This window comes from Cervus elaphus, chromosome 18, assembly GCF_910594005.1.
Source record: "Cervus elaphus chromosome 18, mCerEla1.1, whole genome shotgun sequence".
Taxonomy (NCBI): domain Eukaryota; kingdom Metazoa; phylum Chordata; class Mammalia; order Artiodactyla; family Cervidae; genus Cervus; species Cervus elaphus.
Window position 1 is genome coordinate 23,125,884 of NC_057832.1, and position 21,811 is coordinate 23,147,694.

Here is a 21,811-nt window from a genome sequence, read left to right on the forward strand (position 1 = left end):
CACTGATACTGCTTTGATGATGATGTTTCAACCAATAAAAATGGTCTACCTTGCTTCCTTCTCCTGCCACAAATGGCATGCTCATTTATAAGATAGCCAAATGTTTAAAGAATAGTTGGTAACTGGGATTACAATACTGATTTCCTCAATTTTTTTCCTCCTTAAATAGTGTTCATCCGTAAATGATGCCTGATAGAATATTTGTAGAACAAACATCTGTATCTGATTTGAGGAAAATGGCTCAAAATGTAGATTCTGATTCTGACCTTAGACATTGTGGTATGAGATGTTTATGTTGGATTTCACATAGAAAAAAAAAAAAAAAGGAAACCTAAAAAGCTATGAAATTCAAAGGGCCACTAAAGATAGAAAGTGACAATGTTAGTCACTCAGTCACATTCGACTCTTTGCAACCTCATGGACTGTAGCCCATCAGGCTCCTCTGTCCATGGAATTCTCCAGGCAAAAATACTGGAGTGGCTTGCCATTTCCTTCTCCAGGGTGTCTTCCCAACCCAGGGATCGAACGCAGGTCTCCTGCATTGCAGGCAGAGCTCTACCATCTGCACTAGTAGAGAAGCCCAAAGGATATGGGAAATTTTTTAATAAATAAGCCAATTAGCATCGATCCAGCGTACAAAAGTGTTTGAAATAATAAGTGACAGTGTACTTTACCTTACACAAGGGCTAGTCTGAGAGTTTATTGACTCCCTGTCTCTATTTTTTCTTTTGTTTTCTTTACTTATGATTCTTTGAAACCTCTGCCAAATTTCCAACTTTTTGGGAAATCTTTCTCTCTCTCTTTTTCCCACTCCACCATAGAGATGAAACATGAAATATATTCTTACTTGTTGACTTTGTTGAACATAACTTAGATGCTTATTAATTTATTGACCTGAAATGTTTCAAAATATTTTTCTTAAAATGCACATATTTATTTGTAATTGTAATTCTTTGACTGTAAAGAAAAACAAAGATTTTCAGACTCTTATAATGGCTAATCACCCCACTTAACATGCTGTTATATGCCATTATTCCTATTTGACAAGTTAGAATGTTATGAAACTATTTGAACAGTTCAGCAATTTATCTCCATCAACCTGAGCCTTTAGTGAGGGAGAAAGTTTGATTTTAAAATGATGATGTAATATTAAGAAAGTCAAAGTACCAAAAGACATACTATAGTTTTAGGCAGCTTATGATATTTTATCTTTATCATTTTTAGTTCATATGGTAAGAATCCGTCATAAGAAAAAATATTTTGAAAAGAGACTATTAAATATAATTTCACTTTCAAAAGATTATAAGTTGAAGTTGAATTTTTATAATATTCTGAAAAAAAATTTATTCGCTGTTGTTAAATAGCTTCATGCAAAGTAAGAAAAGTAAAGCCAAAAAATGACCCCAAAATCTAATGCCAAATGGATATACAGCTAACTTTTAAAAATATTTATGAATCATCCTTCATCAACTTCAGGCTATTCAAAATTTGAACACACATGCATGTGTATTTGAACAATAAAGAGTTCACTTTAAAATATCAGTTTGGAAATCTTCCAAAACAGAAATGCTTCGAGTGAACCTTAAGGTCTTGTTCTTATAGGAGAACGTAAAGGTTTTCAAATGTGTTAACTGTTTTTCACATTAAAAACGTATTAATTGGGAGATGATCTCTTTCTTTCGCTATCTTCCTATACACTAATTAAAGTTATATTTTTCCGTTAGGCTAGAAATCATCTGGCTAATAATGTAAATTATATTAGCCTCTATTTCCAAACTGATCCTCTAACATAGAGGGCAAGGAGAGATCAAAGAAATAGGCCACTCCAGACTGGCAGGTGGTAGCTTTAATAAGTAAGGGAACTTACACAGAGCTTGTCTTGGCGATGGCAAGACAGAGCAGACCTCCGCATCCACCAGGCAGAATCCTTAGAGTTGGTATAGAGCCCTTAACCGGGATCAGCCACGTATTCAGTCCAGTGGCCTCACCAATACATTGCTCTCTCCAGGCCGTGGGAGCAGCGAACAGAAGGTACATTCCAAGGACAAGGGAGGAGGGAGGAAGCTACCATTGCCAGATTGCCTGGCTCGGCTCTCGTGTCAACAGGCAGTCATGTCCTCTCGATGACCTCCTGCAGCATGCCCTCTGCAAAGAATTTAGTCTGAATCCTTAAATGTAGGAGAGTATGGCCGTGAAGGTCACAAGGGCACCGCTGGCCACGGCGCTCTGTCTTGTCATCCCTACCATACGGGACATCTCCCTGGAGGACAGACAAAGGCAGTGCATACTTTCAGTTCCAGAGAAGATGGGAGCGTATCATTATAAAGTCCCTTGGGAAGGATTCCTTTATGGCTCATTGCATCTCAATGGAGCCAGAGCATCACAAATAACCCCCCGAGTGGCAAGTGCTAGAAGTGTGTGCAGGAAGAGAAATACACGACAGTAAGTATTTATACAGGAAGGGGGCTCAATCATTTTCATTCATCCTCGCTCCATCCTTAGCTTGACTCCATTTCTAGCAAAATGATGCAGCACTTTTGTGTATCCACAGCTTATTGTTTCTAATGACTAAACTGTCTATCGTAACCACTGCCTCAAGTGGTAAAGAATCCACCTGCCAATGCAGGAGATGTGAGTTTGACCCCTGGGTCGGGAAGATCACCTCGAGAAGCAGATGGCAACCCACTGCAGTACTCTTGCCTGGAAAATCCCATGGACAGAGGAGCCTGGCGGGCTACAGTCCATAGCGTTGCAGGGAGTTGGACGTGACTGAGCACACACGCACATCTTGCAAACACTGCCGAGTGATAAGACTTAGAGTATCTTTAGGGAATTTCAAAAAGAAGAAGGCTAACATAAACCTTTATTGCTTTTAAGTGATTTAGTGCTGTTACTAGCCTATCCTTGATATCTAACAGGCTTGGTGGAACACATAAAGCATATTCATCATAGAGTGTTTAGAGAGTAAGCATAAACTCCAAGGGAAAAAATTCCATAATCTTATCACCCAGAATAGCCATTGTTAACATTTTTGTGTAAACTTTCAATCTTTTTTCTATGCTCACCCACATAATAATAACAATGTCTAATATTAATTTAGTGTTTACTTGGTGGTGATTACTAAATTCTTTGTAAGCATTATCTCATTCAATTCTTATTAAAATTTTAAGAGATGGGCACTATTATGCCCATTTTACAGGTGAAGATGTTGAGGCTTAAAAAGAGTTTAAGCCATTTGCACAGAATCACACAGCTAGTGAATCATTTGCACTAGTTTTAACATATGTGTGCCTGATTCTAGAGCCTGCATTCTTGACTTCAATGTAATATTTCTGAGTTATACATGCCTTTAATACTATAAAATTTCATTTTCTAAGTTATGCTTTATAATTCTCCTTAAAGTATAATGCTGTAATGAAGTAAATATATGAAGGAAGAGTGAGAAATGTGATATACAAAATTTGTATTCTGAAATACATAAAATATTTAGATTTCACTTCTCAAATAGTCAAATGACATTCGGAGTTGGCACATGAGAGATAACAAATAATGAAGCATCATAAAAAATGCTCAGACTTGCTGGTTAAAGGCACATATACAGTATCAATGTATATTGATACATTGTAATTATTATGCATGTGTACTTGTTTGTTTTTAAAAAATACAGATGACTCTTTTAGAGTGTTGGGAGAGCTAATAGGATCAATCTTTGCAAGGAGCAATTACAAGAACTATGAAGACACATTTCTAGGAAATAATCTAGAGAAATAATTTACCCAAAAAAGTGGTTTAATTTCTTTTGGCAAGGTAGGTTTATTTGATTCCTAGAAATAGAAATTTGAAATAACATGTAACGAGGCAAAACACAAAGAAGGATATAGATACTGATTTCACGGCTGGAAAAAATGAAGATTTATATTTGGACAGTGATGGAATGTGAATAATTTATGTTTTATAATCACTGTATTTTCCCCTATACATTTAAGTACTTAAAATGATTCTTTTGAGATCCAAAGACTTCTATGTTTGCTGTACAGATATTTTCATGTTTGCATTTTATTATTGATCACGAAAAACGTATTGTATGCATTTTGGCTTAGCATCATCCTCAAAAGAAAAGCTGATGGAAGGAAATGAAAGGACAAAGGGTGGGGAGTTGGGGGGGGGGCAAAGGCACATGGTGGCAAAGGAGAAGGGGGTGATTATGGGTGATTATAGCACAATTATATCACAAATAGAGGTCATCATATAGTATAGAGTATAATTGGTGTTGTACTTGGAAGTTATTCACAAAGCATTTAGAAAAATCTGAAGCTATACAGCAGACACCTTTGAATTCATTTGTCCAAAATTGAAGGCAAATTTTATGTTTGTATTTATTTATTGCAGAGTCTTTGCACTTACTATATAAAAATATAGGTGATTTCCCTTAATGAAAAGTGTCCAGAAGGAAAAAAAGTAGATGTTGGAATCCTTGACTTCCCCATAAGTCACTCTTTAATTTCTATAAGCCTTCAGACACTAATAATGCACCTGTTTGGGGACATCTATTGTTATTTTGATTTGGCACAAACAGGCCAACATCAATCATATAAAAATATGATTTTCTATAGAAAATACCTAAAACATATCCTACCTGATATATATCCCATACAAAACTGTGTATAACATTGGGCACTGCTTTAAATCAGTTTCCTCACAGATTTTTATTCTGAGCATGATGTAGAGAACATGTCATCCTAAACATGTTCAAGCATTTTTTAAGAAGGGGTCACTTTTCATTTTTAGTAGCTGATTCTGATGGCTCACCTTTCTTTTCTGTGGTTTTAGAGCCTTTGGACCACTGGGGTGAATATTCAGTTTATTTCTTGCAATGAAAATATAATTAACTGAGGAATAATTTCCAGAGGCGATTTCCTGGTAGACAAGAGGGCATATGGAGTACTAAAGTTCTGTTGGAACTTGGGTCAAGTGGGGCCCTGCCTAAGCAAAAATGCATACAATATGTTTTTCGTGATCAATAATAAAATGCAAACATGAAAATATCTGTACAGCAAAAATAGAAATCTTTGGATCTCAAAAGAATCATTTTAAGTACTTAAATGTATAGGGGAAAATATTCAGCACTCATGGATGACAGGTGCACAAATGCAAAGGCATATGTCTTGAAGGCTACTCATGACCCCAGGGTCTGAGGGGTCCCTCGAGTTTGGTAATGTCAAGATTAAATATTGAATTTGGAGAGTACAAAGCTTTACCTTTGGTATTTTTCATGAAGGCTGGATTAATTATAGCAAACTATAGCTAAGGTTTATTGAACGTTTTTCCTGGAGAAGGAAATGGCAGCCCACTCCAGTATTCTTGCATGGGAAATCCCATGAACAGAAGAGCCTGGCGGACTATAGTCTATGGATCACAAGAGTTGGACATGACTCAGCAACTAAACAACAAAAATCACGTGTTAGGGACTGTATCAATTGCTTCATATGGAGTAACTCATTGAAATATTATAGAATGACAAGTAATATTATTGCCCCTTTTAGGCTTCTAGGAAACTTGGGTCTTAGAGGAGTCTAGTATTAATAACATGTGCAAATAGACAAAAACGGTAAGTGGTAGACTTAAGTTCCACACCCAGTCTGATTCCAGAACAGGGGAGCTTAGCCACACTCCTATCTCTCTGGAGGCCCTAAAGCACCTCTGAGTGGCTATAGCAAGTTAGCAGTTTGCCCAGTATGGTGTGTGTGTGTGTGTTAGTCACTCAGTCATGTCTGACTCTTTGCAACCCCATGGACTGTAGCCCACCAGCCTCCTCTGTCAATGGAATTCTCCAGGCAAGAATCCTAGAGTGGGTTTCCATTCCCTTCTCCAGGAGATTTTCCCAACCCAGGTATCAAACTCAGGTCTCCTGCATTGCAGGCAGATTCTTTACCATTGTGATGGTCATTTAATCTGTTCTTAAAGACCTTCTTTCAAATTTTGAAGCAATAGCTAGATTAAGAAGTAAAATGGGTTAGTTTATAATTTGTAGGGAGTAGGTAGGAAATACTCTGTGTTTCCAGCACATTTTTTGGTAAACCTAGAGTGCTCTAAAAACGTAAGATCTATTAACATACATAAGGTTTCTGCCTCTTTCTCTGCCGGTTTCCTAACCTCATTCTCAAGTGCATATCACCTTATGTGAAAATGTGCATCTAACTAAACAAAGACACCCAGAACCTCTTTGACAAGACCTTCTACTTGGCAAGAATTCTCAACTGGAATGCATTTTCTTCTTCTCAATCTCTCATGACAAATGTCTGTAAACGTCCTACTTTTCTTAGTCTGCCTGGTATTAGAACCAATAGTGTCTTTTCTTTAGATTTTGAGTCTCTGGAATATAGAGACCATTTATGTCTTATTCATTTCCAGCCCCACACCCAATATCTGTACTACGCCTGAGTACATGATAATGAAAATAATTACAACTGCTCTTTATTGAGGGTTTAATTTGTGCCAAAAATGTATTTCAAGTTATTCATGATGAATACCATTGACAAATTTAGGCCTTCTTAATCCTGGCCTGGGCTTCCCTGGTGGCTGAACGGTAAAGAATCTGCCTGCCAGTGCAGGATACGTGGGTTTGATCCCTTAGTCAGCAAGATCTCCTGGAGAAGGAGATGGCAACCCACTCCAGTATTCTTACCTGGGAAATCTCATGGACAGAAGAGGTTGGCGGGCTACAGCCCATGCGGTTGCAAAAAAAGTTAAACACAATTTTGTGACTAAACAACAACAATCCTGGCCTGGATTCTTACAATGAACTGCAGATTGGCTTCTTTGGCCTCTGCATGTTCCAGCCCCCTACACTTAGATATCCTCAGATGATTCTTCCCAAGTGTCATTTCCTGCTCAAATATCTGTAACGGTGGTACTCCATCGTCTGCTCTTCAGCATCCCTTAAAGCCCAAAGCTGCGCCCCTAAGAATCTGTTATGCTCCAAAAAGCTGGCTCAATATTTGTTAAGTACACATAGGGCTTCCTCTTCTTTGGAGCTTTGTTTATGCCTGAAAATGTTCTCTGTTCTTCGTTTATACTGTGAAACACTTTACCTATCATTTCAAACATTATCCATATTCATAATCCTAATTTCCTCCCACCATCTCCCTCACTCATATCAGTTGTGCTCTTATTTGAGTTCTAACACATTGTACTACTTTGCCCATTTCCTTATTATATGACTTTAATTATCAATTTACGTGGGGCTTCCCAGGTGGCATAATGGTAAAGAATCTGGCTGCCAATGCAGGAGACCCAGGGGATGCTGGGTTTGATCCCTGGGTTGGGAAGATTCCCCTGGAGTAGGAAATGGCAACCCACTCCAGTATTCTTGCTTGGAAGATTCCATGAACAGAGAAGCCTGGTGGGCTACAGTCCATGGAGTCACAAAGAGTTGGACACAATTGAGCACCTAACACTTAACTGTTTTTTCCACTTTCAACTGGATTTTAACCTTAATTGTGAAAAGGGATTACATTGTCCTCAATTTTGGACCATCTGAAACTTCTAACACAATGCTTTGCAAGTAGTGGACATTTCAACAATCCTCATACTGGAAAGACAGTAACACCAAGTGGGAATATATAAGCTGTGATGTGAGGTGAACAAGGATTCCAAAGTCAGGTCAATCAGTAGCTGTGGAATTTGGGCAAGGTAGTTAACTTCTGAGACTCAAATTTGTTTTCTACAGGCATGGCATTGTATCTGGTACATAGTGTTATTGAAAAATTTTAAAGGAAAATATATGCAGAGTTTGACATTCATTAAGTATCTAATACATGGCAGTAGCAAGTATTTGTTTCATAGAATTTTCCTCCTGGAATACCTTCAATTTTTTCATACTAAAGATATTTTAACTCTCTTTTTTAGCCATATTTGTGCTTGCAATAATTTGCTAGGAAGGCAAAATTTGGAATCAGGAGAGCCGCTTTATATATAGGTCTGATATTGTATTTACAATAAGATCTATATTTATTTTGCAAATACTGTAGTACTTGTCAATTAAGTAAATTCATGAATATTTATTGAGCATCTGTTATTCATCAAACACTATTGTAGTGTTTGGGGATACTGCTGTGAATAAGATACAGTCCTAGCTCTCCAATCTCATTCTAATGTGTACAAAGACCCCCACAGATATCTAAGAAACATGATCAAAACCTTACGTAAAAATGGGGCCGAACCTGCACTAATTAGAATCCAAAACTCCATTTCTGAGTCTTTTTTTTCCCATTTATTTTTATTAGTTGGAAGCTAATTACTTTACAATATTGTAGTGGTTTTTGCCATACATTGACATGAATCAGCCATGGATTTACATGTATTCCCCATCCCGATCCCTCCTCCTGCCTCCCTCTCCATCCCATCCCTCTGGGTCTTCCCAGTGCACCAGCCCCGAGCACTTGTCTCATGCATCCAACCTGGGCTGCTGATCTGTTTCACCATAGATAATATACATGTTTCGATGCTGTTCTCTCAAAACATCCCACCCTCGCCTTCTCCCACAGAGTCCAAAAGTCTGTTCTGTACATCTGTGTCTCTTTCTGTTTTGCATATAGGCTTATCGTTACCATCTTTCTAAATTCCATATATATGCGTTAGTACACTGTAATGGTCTTTATCTTTTTGGCTTACTTCACTCTGTATAATGGGCTCCAGTTTCATCCATCTCATTAGAACGGATTCAAATGAATTCTTTTTAATGGCTGAGTAATAGTCTGAGTCTTAAAACTGGTCTGTTATGGCAGCTTCGGGGGAGTCCAAGAATGATTACTCAGATACTTATTCATTTTTTTCGTTTTTCATGTGTTTTTTTTTTAATTGAAGTATAGTTGATATACATTTGTTACTGAACCGAACTTGGGTTTGCTTGCTTGCTCACAATAGAGGTCAACCGACTGACACCTGGCTGTGATGGGGAAAGTGCAGCGTTTATTCCAAGGCACCATACAAGGAGTCTGGGACAGCCAATGCTCAAAAAGCCTGCAATCCACAATGGGGTCCAGCAGGGTATTTTTAGAGGCAAGGTGAGGGAGGCAAGCCCCAGGGTAAGGCGATCAGCTTGTGCACAATTCTCTGATTGGTTAATGGTGAGGTAACAGGGCGTGTCAGGGGTTATCATTAGCTTTAGTGGTTGTCCTTAGGCTCCAATAGGTTTGGGGAGCTTCACGCTGCTTTCCATCTTTTGAATAGGTAACTAGTTAACATCTTCCACCTGGGGGTCTTTAGCCTCTGTAAAAGCAACTCAGGAAATGTGCATCAGATGCTGTTATCTAGGCACTCTCAGAGGAGCTAAAGCACAGTGATTTCACAATGTTTAAAGGTATTTGCTATATTCTCCGTGTTGTTTAGCTTATTTTATACATAATAGTTCGTACCTCTTAACTCCTACCCCTCTAATGCCCCTCCCACCCCTCCTACTGGTAACCACTAACTTATTCTCTGTATCTATGATTCTGCTGCTTTTTTGTATATTCAGTAGTTCCTTGTATTTTTTAAGATTCCATATACAAGTCTTTATCTGACTTATTTCACTTAGCATATGCAGGGTATTTTGTTACCCAGAGTTTTAAAAGCTAGGACTTTATGAAACAATGTTGCCAAGGCAAGCTGAATATGTGTTTCCTCTTCTGGGCAAAAGGAAGACTAAATCTGTAAGTCTTGGGGTGTGACAGATGGATCTGAGCTTTCTCTATTTCTATTTAAATAACCTAAAGTAGTTCTCGGGGAGTGAAAGTTGTTCCACGCTGGCTGGCAGACAGGAGCGCCCCAAACACCGACCCTCTTCGTCTGCAGCCTCGTAGGTGAGTCCCAGCGATGGCCTAGGGGTCCCCAGGTCCCTGGCCGCTCCGAGCCTCTGGCCGGCGCCGCCAGCCCCGCGCGGGCCCGGGTGCGGAGGGCCCTCCGGGGGAGGAGCGCGGGGCGCGACGGGCGTGGGCCGGGGGCGGGGCGAGCCCCGCCCGGGTGCGCGCGGGGAGCTGTCAGTGTCAAGCTCGGGAGCGGGAGGAAGTGCCGGGTCCCCGAGGAGCGCGAGCCGCGGGCCGGCGCAGCGTGAGACAGCACATCCTGCGCGCGCCCGGCCCGCCGCCCTCGGGAAACGCTCGGGCGCAGCCGCCGCCGCCGCCGCCGCGCTCGCCAACCCAGGGCCGCCGCCGCCCGCGTGCAGGTAACCGGGAGGGGTGGGGGGTCGCGCTCCCCCGGACCGCCGCCCGCGGGGTCCTCGGCTTTCGCAGCCGCCCCGCGGCAGTGCGGCGCGGCGGCCGCAGCCGGACCTTGGCGTCGGCCCCCTCCCGGGGCTCCTGCGTGCTCCGCGGCGCCCGAAAGCGGCCGAAGCCTCCCCCCACCCTCCCCAAGCCCCGCGGCAGCCCGGTGCTGCCGCGCTCCCGGCCGAGCCCGGAGGCGAGCGCGGAGGGGAGAGTGAGTCCTGGTGTCATCACCTTGTCGCCCACCTGGTGCCCTGGGAGGGGCGTCCCGGGGCGCCCCGCCTCGGTTTTTCTCCCGGGGAGCTGACGGCTAGCAGCAGTGAAACCCGCACCCACTGGGCCACCAGCTGACGGGGAGGGGGAGGCTGCAGAGGGGAGGGAGGGCTGGATGCTGTTTTGAGTACATTTTCAGCTGTCTGCAAAGCTCTTAGATGCTGTTGCTACCCGCCAAGTGGAAGGAAGCGAATGCACTTCCAGCAAGGCATTAATGAAACACTCGCGCAAGAAGGTGCGTTTCTCTCACGGCTGTTAAAAAAAAAAAAAAAAAGTGTGGCTGGGGGAGATGTTTTCGTAAACACCTTCGCGGCCGCGTGGCTCCTTCCCCGCTCCCACTCCCGCAGCGCTCTGGCCTTAAAAATCCGTGCGTCGTCATTGCAAGGGCAGTGATCCTGGAGGCACTGATGGGAACTGAGCGTGCGGGAGTCTCATGACTTACAACGAGGATGAACAGAAACCCGGGATCAGGACAGGAAATTACTTAGGAAATTAAAGAACTCAGCCAAATACAGGAGATGGAATATATTCGTTATCCTGGACTCTCCCACATCTAGGTAAGGGGCAGAACAAGTAGCCAGCCATTTTCTTGCCTGGAATGCCTTTCAAGTGGGCTGTAGACTTGCTGTAGTTAAGGGCTGTGCAGAATTGCTTCCAAATATTCCAGATGAGCAGAAAATATTACTAACATCAAGGTATGGTAGCTGCAGAAGACGTCATATGGCTAATATTAACACAGATACGGGTGACTGCTATGTACACATTTTCATCATGAAAATTATAGAGAAATACGTTGCACAGTATTAGTAAATTTGAAATTTGCGTTCAGTGCAAGTTGCATCCTGAGGATACCAGTGGGAATGTGGTTCATAATTCCTCTGATTATTTAGAACGCCAGATTTTCACCAAAAGTTTTGGCATGGAAGAAAATGGACCCAAACTCTGCTCTTCTATGTCTCTTAGTAAAATAAAATCATCCACTCCTGTCACCAAGTGATCATTTGTTCTCTTCACAGGGACCAATTTCCCAATCTTTCTTGAGGTTTGGGGATCCAGTGCTCCAAGAGCCATTTCTTTTAAAAATCTTCCAGCACCATCATTGGTATTTTTAAATAATGTGCAGGCTTTCTTCAGCCGGATCAGCTCTGGACCAACTTCTTGGCCCAGGACATCTTCTCTATCTCTTCCTTGTCTGGGGCATCAGGCACTGATGCACCTGCTTGCTTCTTGGACCTCAAGGTTGCTGAGCTTCTGCTCCTCCGTTCCCTGGAAGGAGAGGGATGGCTCAGCCTCTTCCCACACCCAGCCTTTCCTCCTCTGCTGCTGGAAGTGTGTCCTGAGGCTTTCGTGGTGTTACAGGTGTGTGTTATTAAGAATAATCTCCTCTAGGGCTTTGGGCAGAGAAGACAAGGTAACCCCCAGGAAAATGGAGCAGACTTCTCACAGTAGTGGTCCCCGGGCCCTTGTTTCTAATGAACTGAGCTGGTAAGAGGAAGTCACCAGGCATTTCTGTCCTCATGTTTTATGTCTAAGAGGGGGCTCTATGAACTTTTCCCCCCACCCCTCCTACTTCTTCCAACACTCCTTCCGGAGTCTGCATTTAATAAATGAGCCTTTCCCTTGTGCTGAGTCAAGCACTTCTTGGGGATAAAGCCTGGGTGCTGCTCTGTTCACACTCAGAAAAACCACATAGAACAGTCTGGTAAAATGCATGCCGAGTTTTTAAAGACAGCCATATCTCTTAGCACAGACAAGTGTGCACAGGCTTCAGCAACAGTTACTTCAAAAAATAAAAATAAGACTTTACTGGCAGTCCAGCGGTCAAGACTTTGTGCTTAACGCGGGGAGCCTTGGTTGGATCTCAGTTGGGGAACAAGGATCCCACATGCCATGGAGCACAGCAGAAAAAAACCCCACAAAAATCCCAGTTACCTCAAAGGGCTGTTCACTCTCCCAGATTGAGTGTATCACTTTGTTTCTTTCTGTTACTTAATAGCATCAAATGCAAAGGTCACATGCATGCATTGCAAACTTAAGTGTGGTTTTTCAGCATCATAAGTATATTCTTATTCATTCTTTCATGTACTTAGCCCCATCAAAGAAAACAAAACTTGTTAATAATACTTTTATTTATAATAAAATCAAATAATACTGAGCATTTTAGCAGTGCTTAATACGTTTCCTAAATTTATTGCACTGACTTTGCTAAATGTATTTCACTCCCAATATATTTACAAAAATGTGTTGAGTACTTGACCAGGCATTGCATTTTATACTATTTCTCAGGTATTAGCATACTTAATCCTCACAAAAATCTGCTGAAGTAGATATTATTTGTAATTCTACTTGACAGACAAGGAAACTAAGACACAAGGATGTCAAGTAACTTACTGAAAATTGCTCAGCTGGGAAGTTATAGAGCCAGGATTTGAACCTAGGCAATCTGACTCTAGTCTTCTATAGGACAGTTTATACTGGTTAATTTTTATATATTGAATTCCAGCTCTTCTGTTATCTCATTTTAATTCCTATATTAATCTTATGAAGTAGACATTATTATCTGTGTTTTACAAATGATAAAACTGAGTTAAGTGAGTTGATACACCGCAGAGGTAGGATTCAAATCCCTTCTGTTTGACTCTAAAACCAGAACTCATCCATTTTAGCTAGCGTCCTCTGTGAGAAATAAAAAAGTTGAGCTTGTCTGTTCTTTTGGGTTTGTTGCCCATTTTCCCTGTGAGCCTTTGCTGTTTCTTTTACTCCTTAAGTGTAGCCCTATTTTTTTCTTTTTTTTTTTTTTTTACCAAGTGATTGGTATGCTTTTTTGCCAGGCAGATGATACAGCAAAACCAGCATAGGACCATAGCTCTTTTGACATCAGATATTGCCTTTGTTCTGTCTCCTTAATGAAACTAGCTAATTCCCCGTAATACTTTGTGGGTCTCAAATACCATGTAAATAGTTGTCTCCTTGATCAGAGATCCCTTTTCCAAGCAATGTTTGTGTCTTCTACATACCCTAGAAAATGTGAGAAAATAGGTTCTTTTGGGAACTTTGTTGGGACAAAGAACTTCTGGAGCTCACTTCTTTTGAGAATTAACTAAAATAAGTCCTACTGTCATTTCTTTGAAATTTATAAACCATTGCCTGGGTCCATGTTAAAAAAAGAAATAGTCCTTTTTGACTGGGAACTCTTCATTCCCAGTCAGTTCATCCCCAGACTTATTTCCTTTGCTTTTTCTCTGCAGGAATGCTGGCACCAGACTGTCAGAGTGAAGTTTGCATTGTAACACAGGCACCGCTGCCCGGGTGCCGCGTGTTTATAAAGCATCTCCAAGTCTTTGTTTAGAGGAGGCTTCTGAAGCTGTCACCATGGAGGGCAGGCATATGAGAGTTTCCAGGTGGTCATTGAACCCAATATAATTGATGCAAAATTTTATCCTTTTGTGCTAAATGCAGTATTCCAGGGAAAAGCGGGTATTGGTGACTAATGAGATTAAGAATTGCTGGTTCTAGTGCACTGTTTAGGAAGGGGGAGGACTGGAGGCCGTTCTGCTGGAATGTGTTGGAAACAAGGCAAACTATCCTGTTAGAGCCGGCCAAGTAGGAACGTTCTCGGCTCTCAGGACATTGTTGGCATTTCACTACAGAGGCATGCGAGAGTGCCGGGTGCAGGGGCAACACACACGGATGCACGCTGCAGCCAGCTGAGGTCTCCAGGGCCTCTCGCAGCCCGCACACTGCTTGCCACTCACTCAGCACTTACCCTGCACACTCACACGTCGAATCTTCCCAACATTCCTGTAAGGCTGGCGTTTCTATCTTCACTTGACAAACAAGGAATTGGGTGACTAGAAACATTAAGCCACTCGATCAAGGCCACAGCAGGCCAGTTAGTAGAAAGACTGGATTTCAGATATAGGTCGGTCAGATTCCAAAGCTGGTTCATCCTCTTCCCAACTTAGTTCATTGTTTCTCTGAGTGGGATACTGAGGAAGTACTGTTTAGTGTAGCTTTTTACTGTGGCAGGACAGAGTTCCTCAAGAACACTCTCACATGCCAATAGGAAAAGCCTGAATGTGTTATTAGAGGGGAACAAGAGAATTAGACGTTTCTCAGTGGCTCAGATGGTAAAGCGTCTGTCTACAATGAGGGAGACCCGGGTTCGATCCCTGGGTCGGGAAGATACCCTGGAGAAGGCAATGGCAACCCACTCCAGTACTATTGCCTGGAAAATCCCATGGACGGAGGAGCCTGATAGACTACAGTCCATGGGGTCGCAAAGAGTCGGACATGACTGAGTGACTTCACTTTCACTTTCTTTCAGCACGGCAGAGGATAAGCGCATTTCCTTGAGGTGTGCTCATGCCCCACACATTTGATTCTCAATATGGTGTCCAGGTATCTTGCTGAGCACCAGATGAATAACAGTCTCTGGCAAAGACAGCCCAGAGAGTTGATTAGTTGATTCTTCCCAGGTAGCTGCAAAACTTTGCACGTGTGCTCCATCACTCAAGTCGTGTCCGACTCTTTGCAACCCTATGGACTGTAGCCCACCAGGCTCCTCTGTCCATAGGATTCTCTACGCAAGAATACTGGACTGGGTAGCCATGGCCTACTCCAGGGACCCACAGATGGAACCTGTGTCTCCTGAGTGTCTCCTGCATTGGCAGCTGGATTTGTTACAGCTGAGCCACCTGGGAAGCCCAGCTGCAAGACTATTTAGTGCAAAAATGAACTGACTTCAAAGTTGAGTTTGAAGCCGACTTTGAAGCAGTGCTGCATTCTGGGGCTTACATGATCTAGCAGCTTCGTGGTGATCTGGAACCCTAACTGGGTACTTAATCCTGGGAAGACCTCTGCTCAGCAGATGACCTACATGCCCTTTAATTTTCAGTTCATATCAATCCTGCAATCCTTCCCCATCATTTCGTTTTGGGGCACAGACCAGTTAATGCCATTAGTGTAGTAAACATGTGAAAGCAGAAATTTATGTTAGAGTCAAGGGCGTTCTTCTTATTTATTTTTACCTTATTTGGCTGCACCAAGTCTCAGTTGTGGCATGTGGGACCAGGGAATGACCTGGGTCCCCTACATTGGGAGAGTGGAACTGTAGCCCCTGGACCACCAGGGAAGTCCCCCAGTGGCATTCTTTATAATAGAAATGAGCCGCAGACTCCGTAGAGGATGACTGCCTTTGATCAACAGGTTGCCTGGGGAACAGACACTAGTACGCTTCATTATGCTTCAGCCTTTTTTCTCTCCTATAACCTCTACAAAGTTTTTTTAAAAAATTGTACTGCTCCCCCACCTCCACACATTTTAGGTTGGCATCTAACATTTTTATTGTAAAGCATCTCTGTGAATGTAATTTCCAGAATATTGTAAACCTTGACCTTTACAAATTAAAACGATGACATCATTCTTTGAATCCGAAGTAAAATCTAAATGCTATTCCAACCTCTTTTAAAAAGTACCGGAAGAAGCTCTTCTACAAAAGCGTATTTTCATACCTTGTGGTCAAGCATCACAGTGAGATTTGGGTTTCCTTTTTTACCCCTGGTAATGGAGGTGGGAGAGACCTTGAGGGACTCTTCAGCCGCAGGTGTGTTCTCTGGCTGGTCAGTGTTTGGAAAGCCTGCAGACAGAAGGTCGAGGTGTGGAAATAACAATGTTACTAGCTGTCTCTTCGCCTGCACACCCTGTAGAAAGCCTCGTGGATGCCAGGGCTCACGATGCCAGTTTGAAGGGCACATATTATTGAGCACAGGTGCTGTGTGTTGCAGGTCACTCTGGGGCCAGTGCTGGGAGCCAGGTCCATGGGCTCCATCCGTCTCTGTGGCTCAAACTCAAAGTCGCAGGGCTGGAAGGAACTGCGGAGCCACTGTTCCCATCTCGCCCTTAGGCCGCTGACTGTGTGAATAGTCGTCTTTCCTTTATTGAGTGATTTATAGGAAGAGATCTGCCCTTTCCCCTGGGTTTATATTTTATCTTTTATACTTTTTTTTGATGTGGGCCATTTTTAAAGTCTTTATTGAATTTGTTACCGTATGGTTTCTGTGTGATGCGTTGGGTTTTTGGCCATGAAGCAGGTGGGGTTTTAGCTCCCTGACCATGCATGGAGCCTGCACCCCCTGCATTGGAAGGTGACATCTTAACCCCAGACCGCCAGGGACGTCCCTCCAGTGTGTTTTTTTAGATCAGTGGTTCTCAGCCGAGAGTGACTGTCCTTCCCAGGGGACATTTGGGCAATTTGGTTTTCACCTTTGGGGAGAGAGGGTGGCTGCTGGCATCTGTGGTGGGAAGAGTTCAGGGTGGCTCCTAGCCAGCTTACAATGCACAGAACAGCCAAGCCTGAGAAGCCCTAGTTTAGATGCTCTGGTTTTCTGCCGAAATCTTCCCTACCCTGAGTTAAGTGCATTTCTTTAGCCTTCTACAAGAGAAGAAGAGCATAACATCTAAGAGGCAGCATAAGGGAAAGAAAAGAAGAAGCACGCTACTCCATTGACTGCCTCTGAGAGCCTCAGTTTCTCCATCTGTGAAATGGGAATATCAATACCTGGCTTGCAAAATTATTGTAAGGCGTGCAGATAATGAAAGTACTGGGTGCAATGTGTGGCCCATTCTCAATGTGTGGAGGGTGCTTTTTGTTATTCAACAGCCATGATATCACTCTCTAGGCTTCTCTTCTCAGGGACTTGTGTGATCTTGCTCTGCTTTGAACCAAAGGTATGCTTTTTAAAAATGAAACATGCTATGTATCTGCCTCCTTCCATTTCTAGACTCTAGGCTCCCTGAGGCATCCTTTGTATATTTCAGCAGAGGGTTTCACACACAGTGGCTCTCAGCAAGCTTTATTGACCTGAAATATTAGCCAGAATAAATCCCACTTAATTTTCCTTTTATTATAAGATTTAATTCTTTCCCCTTGGATTATTTGTAATGTGTTTAGTAAAACATTCACTTCCTAAAATGTAGTTTCTATTGCACAGCTGGGCCCAGTGAGAACATGGGTCTTGGTAATGCCTCAAATTCTGGAAGCTTTACCTTTCTGAGCCAGAATCACATTTAAATATTTCTGCTGGGGGAACGGCAGCCTTGAGAAAGACAGCCTGTCATTCTAGAAGTGACGGGTATGATGGTTTGAGTCTTGTGTTTTCCTTTCTGAGTCTCCTGGTCTAATCCTTTTGATCTGGCTTTGATCTGACATTCTCCTCTGAGCAGAGCAGTCCTTTGGCTCCTTTCTGGTGAGAAAGGAGAAATTTTTATTCATTTGTCAGATTTCTATTTTGTATTAATATGTAGAGTGAAGCCAAGAGTAACACATGTATTTTAAATAGTGCTAATGAATAAATGATGACACACTCTTTTATATCCTTTGCTGGCATCAGTTTCTCCCATTGGGTACGGATTTTTCCACTCCCAACTTGAAATAGTACCTGTTTCTTTGTTTGACAAGCTGAAGATTTTAGTAATTGAAATGGAATGAAGTCCTCTCCTTTTGAAAGTAGTTTAGATCCTGTAAGGCACATATGGAAGCCTTTAAAAGTTGGCCAAGTGTTTGAATATTACAGTGGGCCCACGTGGAGGGGATGATCATAGTATTCTGTTTTGGATTCAGCTTGTGGGATTTTAGGAGTTGGTGTTAGTAGGCGGTGGGTTTGAGCGGCTGAAAGGGTAGAAGGCCCTGTGGGGAATGTGTGTTTTGACAGTGTCCCCTTTTAAAAATGAAATGAGTCTCCTGTTTCACCATCTACCCCATTAGTATCAGAATAGCAAAGCATTGTGGGAATTGGTGTGTATTTTGTGGGAGAAAGAATAACAGAAAACTTCTCTGCTTGTTTCCTTAAAAAGTGTGACTTTGTTCACTTTCAGAAGGTGTAGGTTACCACGGACTCTGAAAGAGGATCCTCTCTCTTTGAATGTTTTCAGGCTCAGAGGAGAGTGAGAATCTATTTACCTTAGTTAAAATGCCAAACCAAATCTCCCAATGTAAATATGGACCACCCAGAGACATTGTAAAGGCCAGGTTTGGGGTTTTGAATACAGATTTCCTTGTTTTGTCTTTTAGGCTTTTTAATATTTTTCAAATACTGTCAAAAAGTAATTGGCATATCAAGCAAGGATGAAATCCCATATCTTTTGCAGTGAACTTTAAAGGGGGGAATTGTACTCCTTTTCCTTGAGAGCCCCTTGTTTCTTAACATCAAGAAATATGAATTATTAAAATTTGAAGGCCACCAAGTTGAAGATTTTAAAGTAGATAGAAAAGTCAGGTTATAACGCAGGTATAGGAGAGGAGGTCCTGTGAATAGTCAGCAGAAGCAGAGGCGCTACCTCAGGCCAAGGGGGGCTCATGATTTGAGCAGGTTTGGAGATTTTAACCTTGAGGATCCATTATTGATCTCAGCCATCTTGCCTGATGGTTGAGGGTGACAGGGACAGTGATAAGTTCATTTACAAGGTTTTGTTAAAGCTTTATATGATTTGCCCAGTGGAGTGGTTGCCTCAGTCAGTGACGATTGTGGAAGGTTCACCTCAAGCGGGAATATAGTTCCCATCTGCAGTCTTGTGGCCAGTCTCCTGCCATCCCAATGTCCTTACAATAGACAGCAGCCTGCTTCTGAGTCAGAAATCATGATGGGCAGACGGTGGGGAACCCAGCCTCCTGGGTTCCTGAGGGCCCTGACTGGTCATTGAATTGACAGCTATTGTTTGCCCATCATGATTCCTCTGACTGAGAAACAGGCTGTTGTCTGTTGTAAGGATGCCAGGATGGCAAAGTTTGGCAACAAGAGGAGCTGCACAACAGGCCTATATATCTGAGACGAGGCATTGAGGTGAGAAATATGACTTTATTTGGAAAGACAACTGACCAAGAAGATGGCAGACTCATGTCTCAAAATAACCATCTTCTCCAGGTCTGGATGCCAGGTTCTTTTATAGAACAGAGATGGAGGTGGGCAGGTGGTGAGAAAGCAAAGTGAAAAGGCCATTAATCTTGCAGAATCTCCTGGAATGGCATGCCAGGGGAGGCAATGGGTTAGTTTCTTCCTTCCTGCAGTCACCTATAAGTGGACAGAGTCCTGAACAAAGGCTTCTTGGTTTAACATTTAGGCAGAGGGGCAGGGCTCCCCCAGGCAGGTGATTATATATGGACACAATCCTTTTAGTGAACAAAAGCAGTGGGAAGCCAAGGTTAAAGAAACAGATCCAACATGGAGTCAAGCTGTTCCCTGTAATGAAGGCATCGACCTTGCTGCAGAAGTCTTCAGCCCATCCAGAAAACATACATACGATAAGAACATACTGATAACCCCCACTCAGTGGCGGTTGAATGAAGTCCAGCTGCAGGTATTCAGAGGGTTCAGAGGGAGAAGGCTTGAGGTCTCTGGGACCAAACATCTTTTTCCAGGTTCGGGGAGCTGGCAGGTCAGACATTGGTGGTAAACTGGTTTTGCAGTGTTATAGAAGGCCTCCTACTGTCGGGGGAGTATGTAATTTCCTTGGTTCTGTCTTGTCGCAACAAAAATATGAAGTGATGGTTGGACCAGTGTTACAGCTCTTGGATCGGCCAGTGTTACAGCTCCATGTTATAGCTCAGTTTTATTTAGAAAGTAAAAGAAAATACATCCTTGAGGTGTGAGAACCCAAAAGATTTGAAGAGAAGAGAGGCCCTGGACCAATTTTGGCTCCTCTTTTTGTATGTTTTTTTTTTTTCTTTTTCCCTTCTCCTCCTCCTGGGCCTGCCCTGTGTAAATTCGGCTAGCCAGGAGTGCTGTTTGTTTACATGAAGTCCTCACTCTGGTCCTCGGACCTTCCTTTGTTCTGTTTTTGCAGTCTTCTCCCTTCTTTGTCTTTTAGCCACTGCCATTTTGGACTCCTTTTTTCTATTCTAACTACCTAACACTAGCAACATTTATTTCCTGATTTGAGTGATTTTAATCACACCACAGTGGATGAAGGGATGCAAAACCTGAAAAATGGAGTTTGCTGGGGAGCCAGGAAGAAGCAAGCACTGTCCTGGGTTCCCCAATAGCCCTGAATGCTCGTTGAATTGACAGCCATTGTTTGGATATCATGATTTCTCTGACTCAGAAGCAGGCTGTGGTCCAGTGGAACTTCCCTTGTAGTCCAGTGGTTAAGACCTTGCCTTCCATAGTAGGAGGAGGCTGTTCAATTCCTGGTCAGGGAGCTAAGACCCCACATGCCTCATGGCCCAAAAGAGCACAACATAAAAAAGAAGCAATATGGTAACACATTCAATAAAGACTTTAAAAATGGTCCACATGAAAAAAAAACAAAAACAAAAAACCCAAGAAGCAGGCTGTTGCCTGTTGTAGGGACACCAGGATGGCAAAAGTCTGGCAACAAGGGATCATTTTTTGCAGGAACAGAATGGACTTCATCCATATGATCCACAACCTTTATAGATTCTGTTGCTGCTGCCTTTTCATGGAAGTCAGCTAGAGCAATCCCCTGATACTCAGGTTCAGTCTTTTTAGTGTGAGCCTCAGTTTTTATGACAGCAGTTTCAACAGACAAGGGAGTAGCAACAAGAAGGTTATTTACCAGCTGTTTGTTTTTGCTGGGGTCCTGATAGACTTAAATGGCTTCCCTGGTGGCTCAAATGGTAAAGAATCTGCCTGCAATGCAGAAGATCCTTGGGTAAGGAAGATTCCCTGGAGGAGGGAATGGCAATCCACTCCAGTGTTCTTGCCTGGAGAATTTCATGGACAGAGGAGCCTGGCGGGTTACAGTCCATGGGGTCACAAAGAGTTGGACATAATTGAGTCACTAAGACTGGTAGACAAAAAAAAAAAAAAAGACAACCCTTTGCTTCCTTAACATTCCAATTATGGATGATCCCAAAGGCATACCAGTTGCCAGTATAAATCCTAACAGTTTGCCCTTCTGGTAACTAGCATGCTCTTGGTCAGGACATGGAGCTCTGCTTATTGGACTGGTTTAGCTTATGGGAAGACTTACCCTCTCAAAAATTCATATTGGGTAATGCCAACGTAGCCAGCTTGGAAATTTCCTGTTTTGTTTACAGTATGGCCCATCAACAGACAAAATTAGATCAGGATTAGTCAAAGGGGCACTTTGGGAATTAGGGTACAGTGTCGCAAAGGTCATGGGCTCACCTTCTTTGGCCAAGGGCAGTAACATGGCAGACTGTTTTGTTTTGGATGCAGACTTAGGTGGTGAAAGCAGAATAGTTTCATAGGAGGTTAGTCTGTTTGCAGAGAAATGCATTACTTCAGAATTGAGAAGATTTTGGACAGCATGTGGAG

General features: G+C 42.6%; 1 protein-coding gene across 2 annotated transcripts in view; it reads left to right on the forward strand.

Annotated features, from left to right (window-relative positions):
* Positions 1 to 9,823: 9,823 nt before the first annotated feature.
* The window catches only part of DYNC1I1 (dynein cytoplasmic 1 intermediate chain 1), a 370,602-nt gene continuing 358,614 nt past the window's right edge, over positions 9,824 to 21,811 (forward strand). The window contains exon 1 of one of the 2 annotated variants that reach the window (XM_043872801.1): positions 9,824 to 9,842. The gene's annotated coding sequence lies outside the window, so the exon portion shown is untranslated. Of the gene's footprint in view, positions 9,843 to 10,013; positions 10,205 to 21,811 lie in introns of those variants that run through there. The other variant, XM_043872800.1, reaches the window with a different exon arrangement.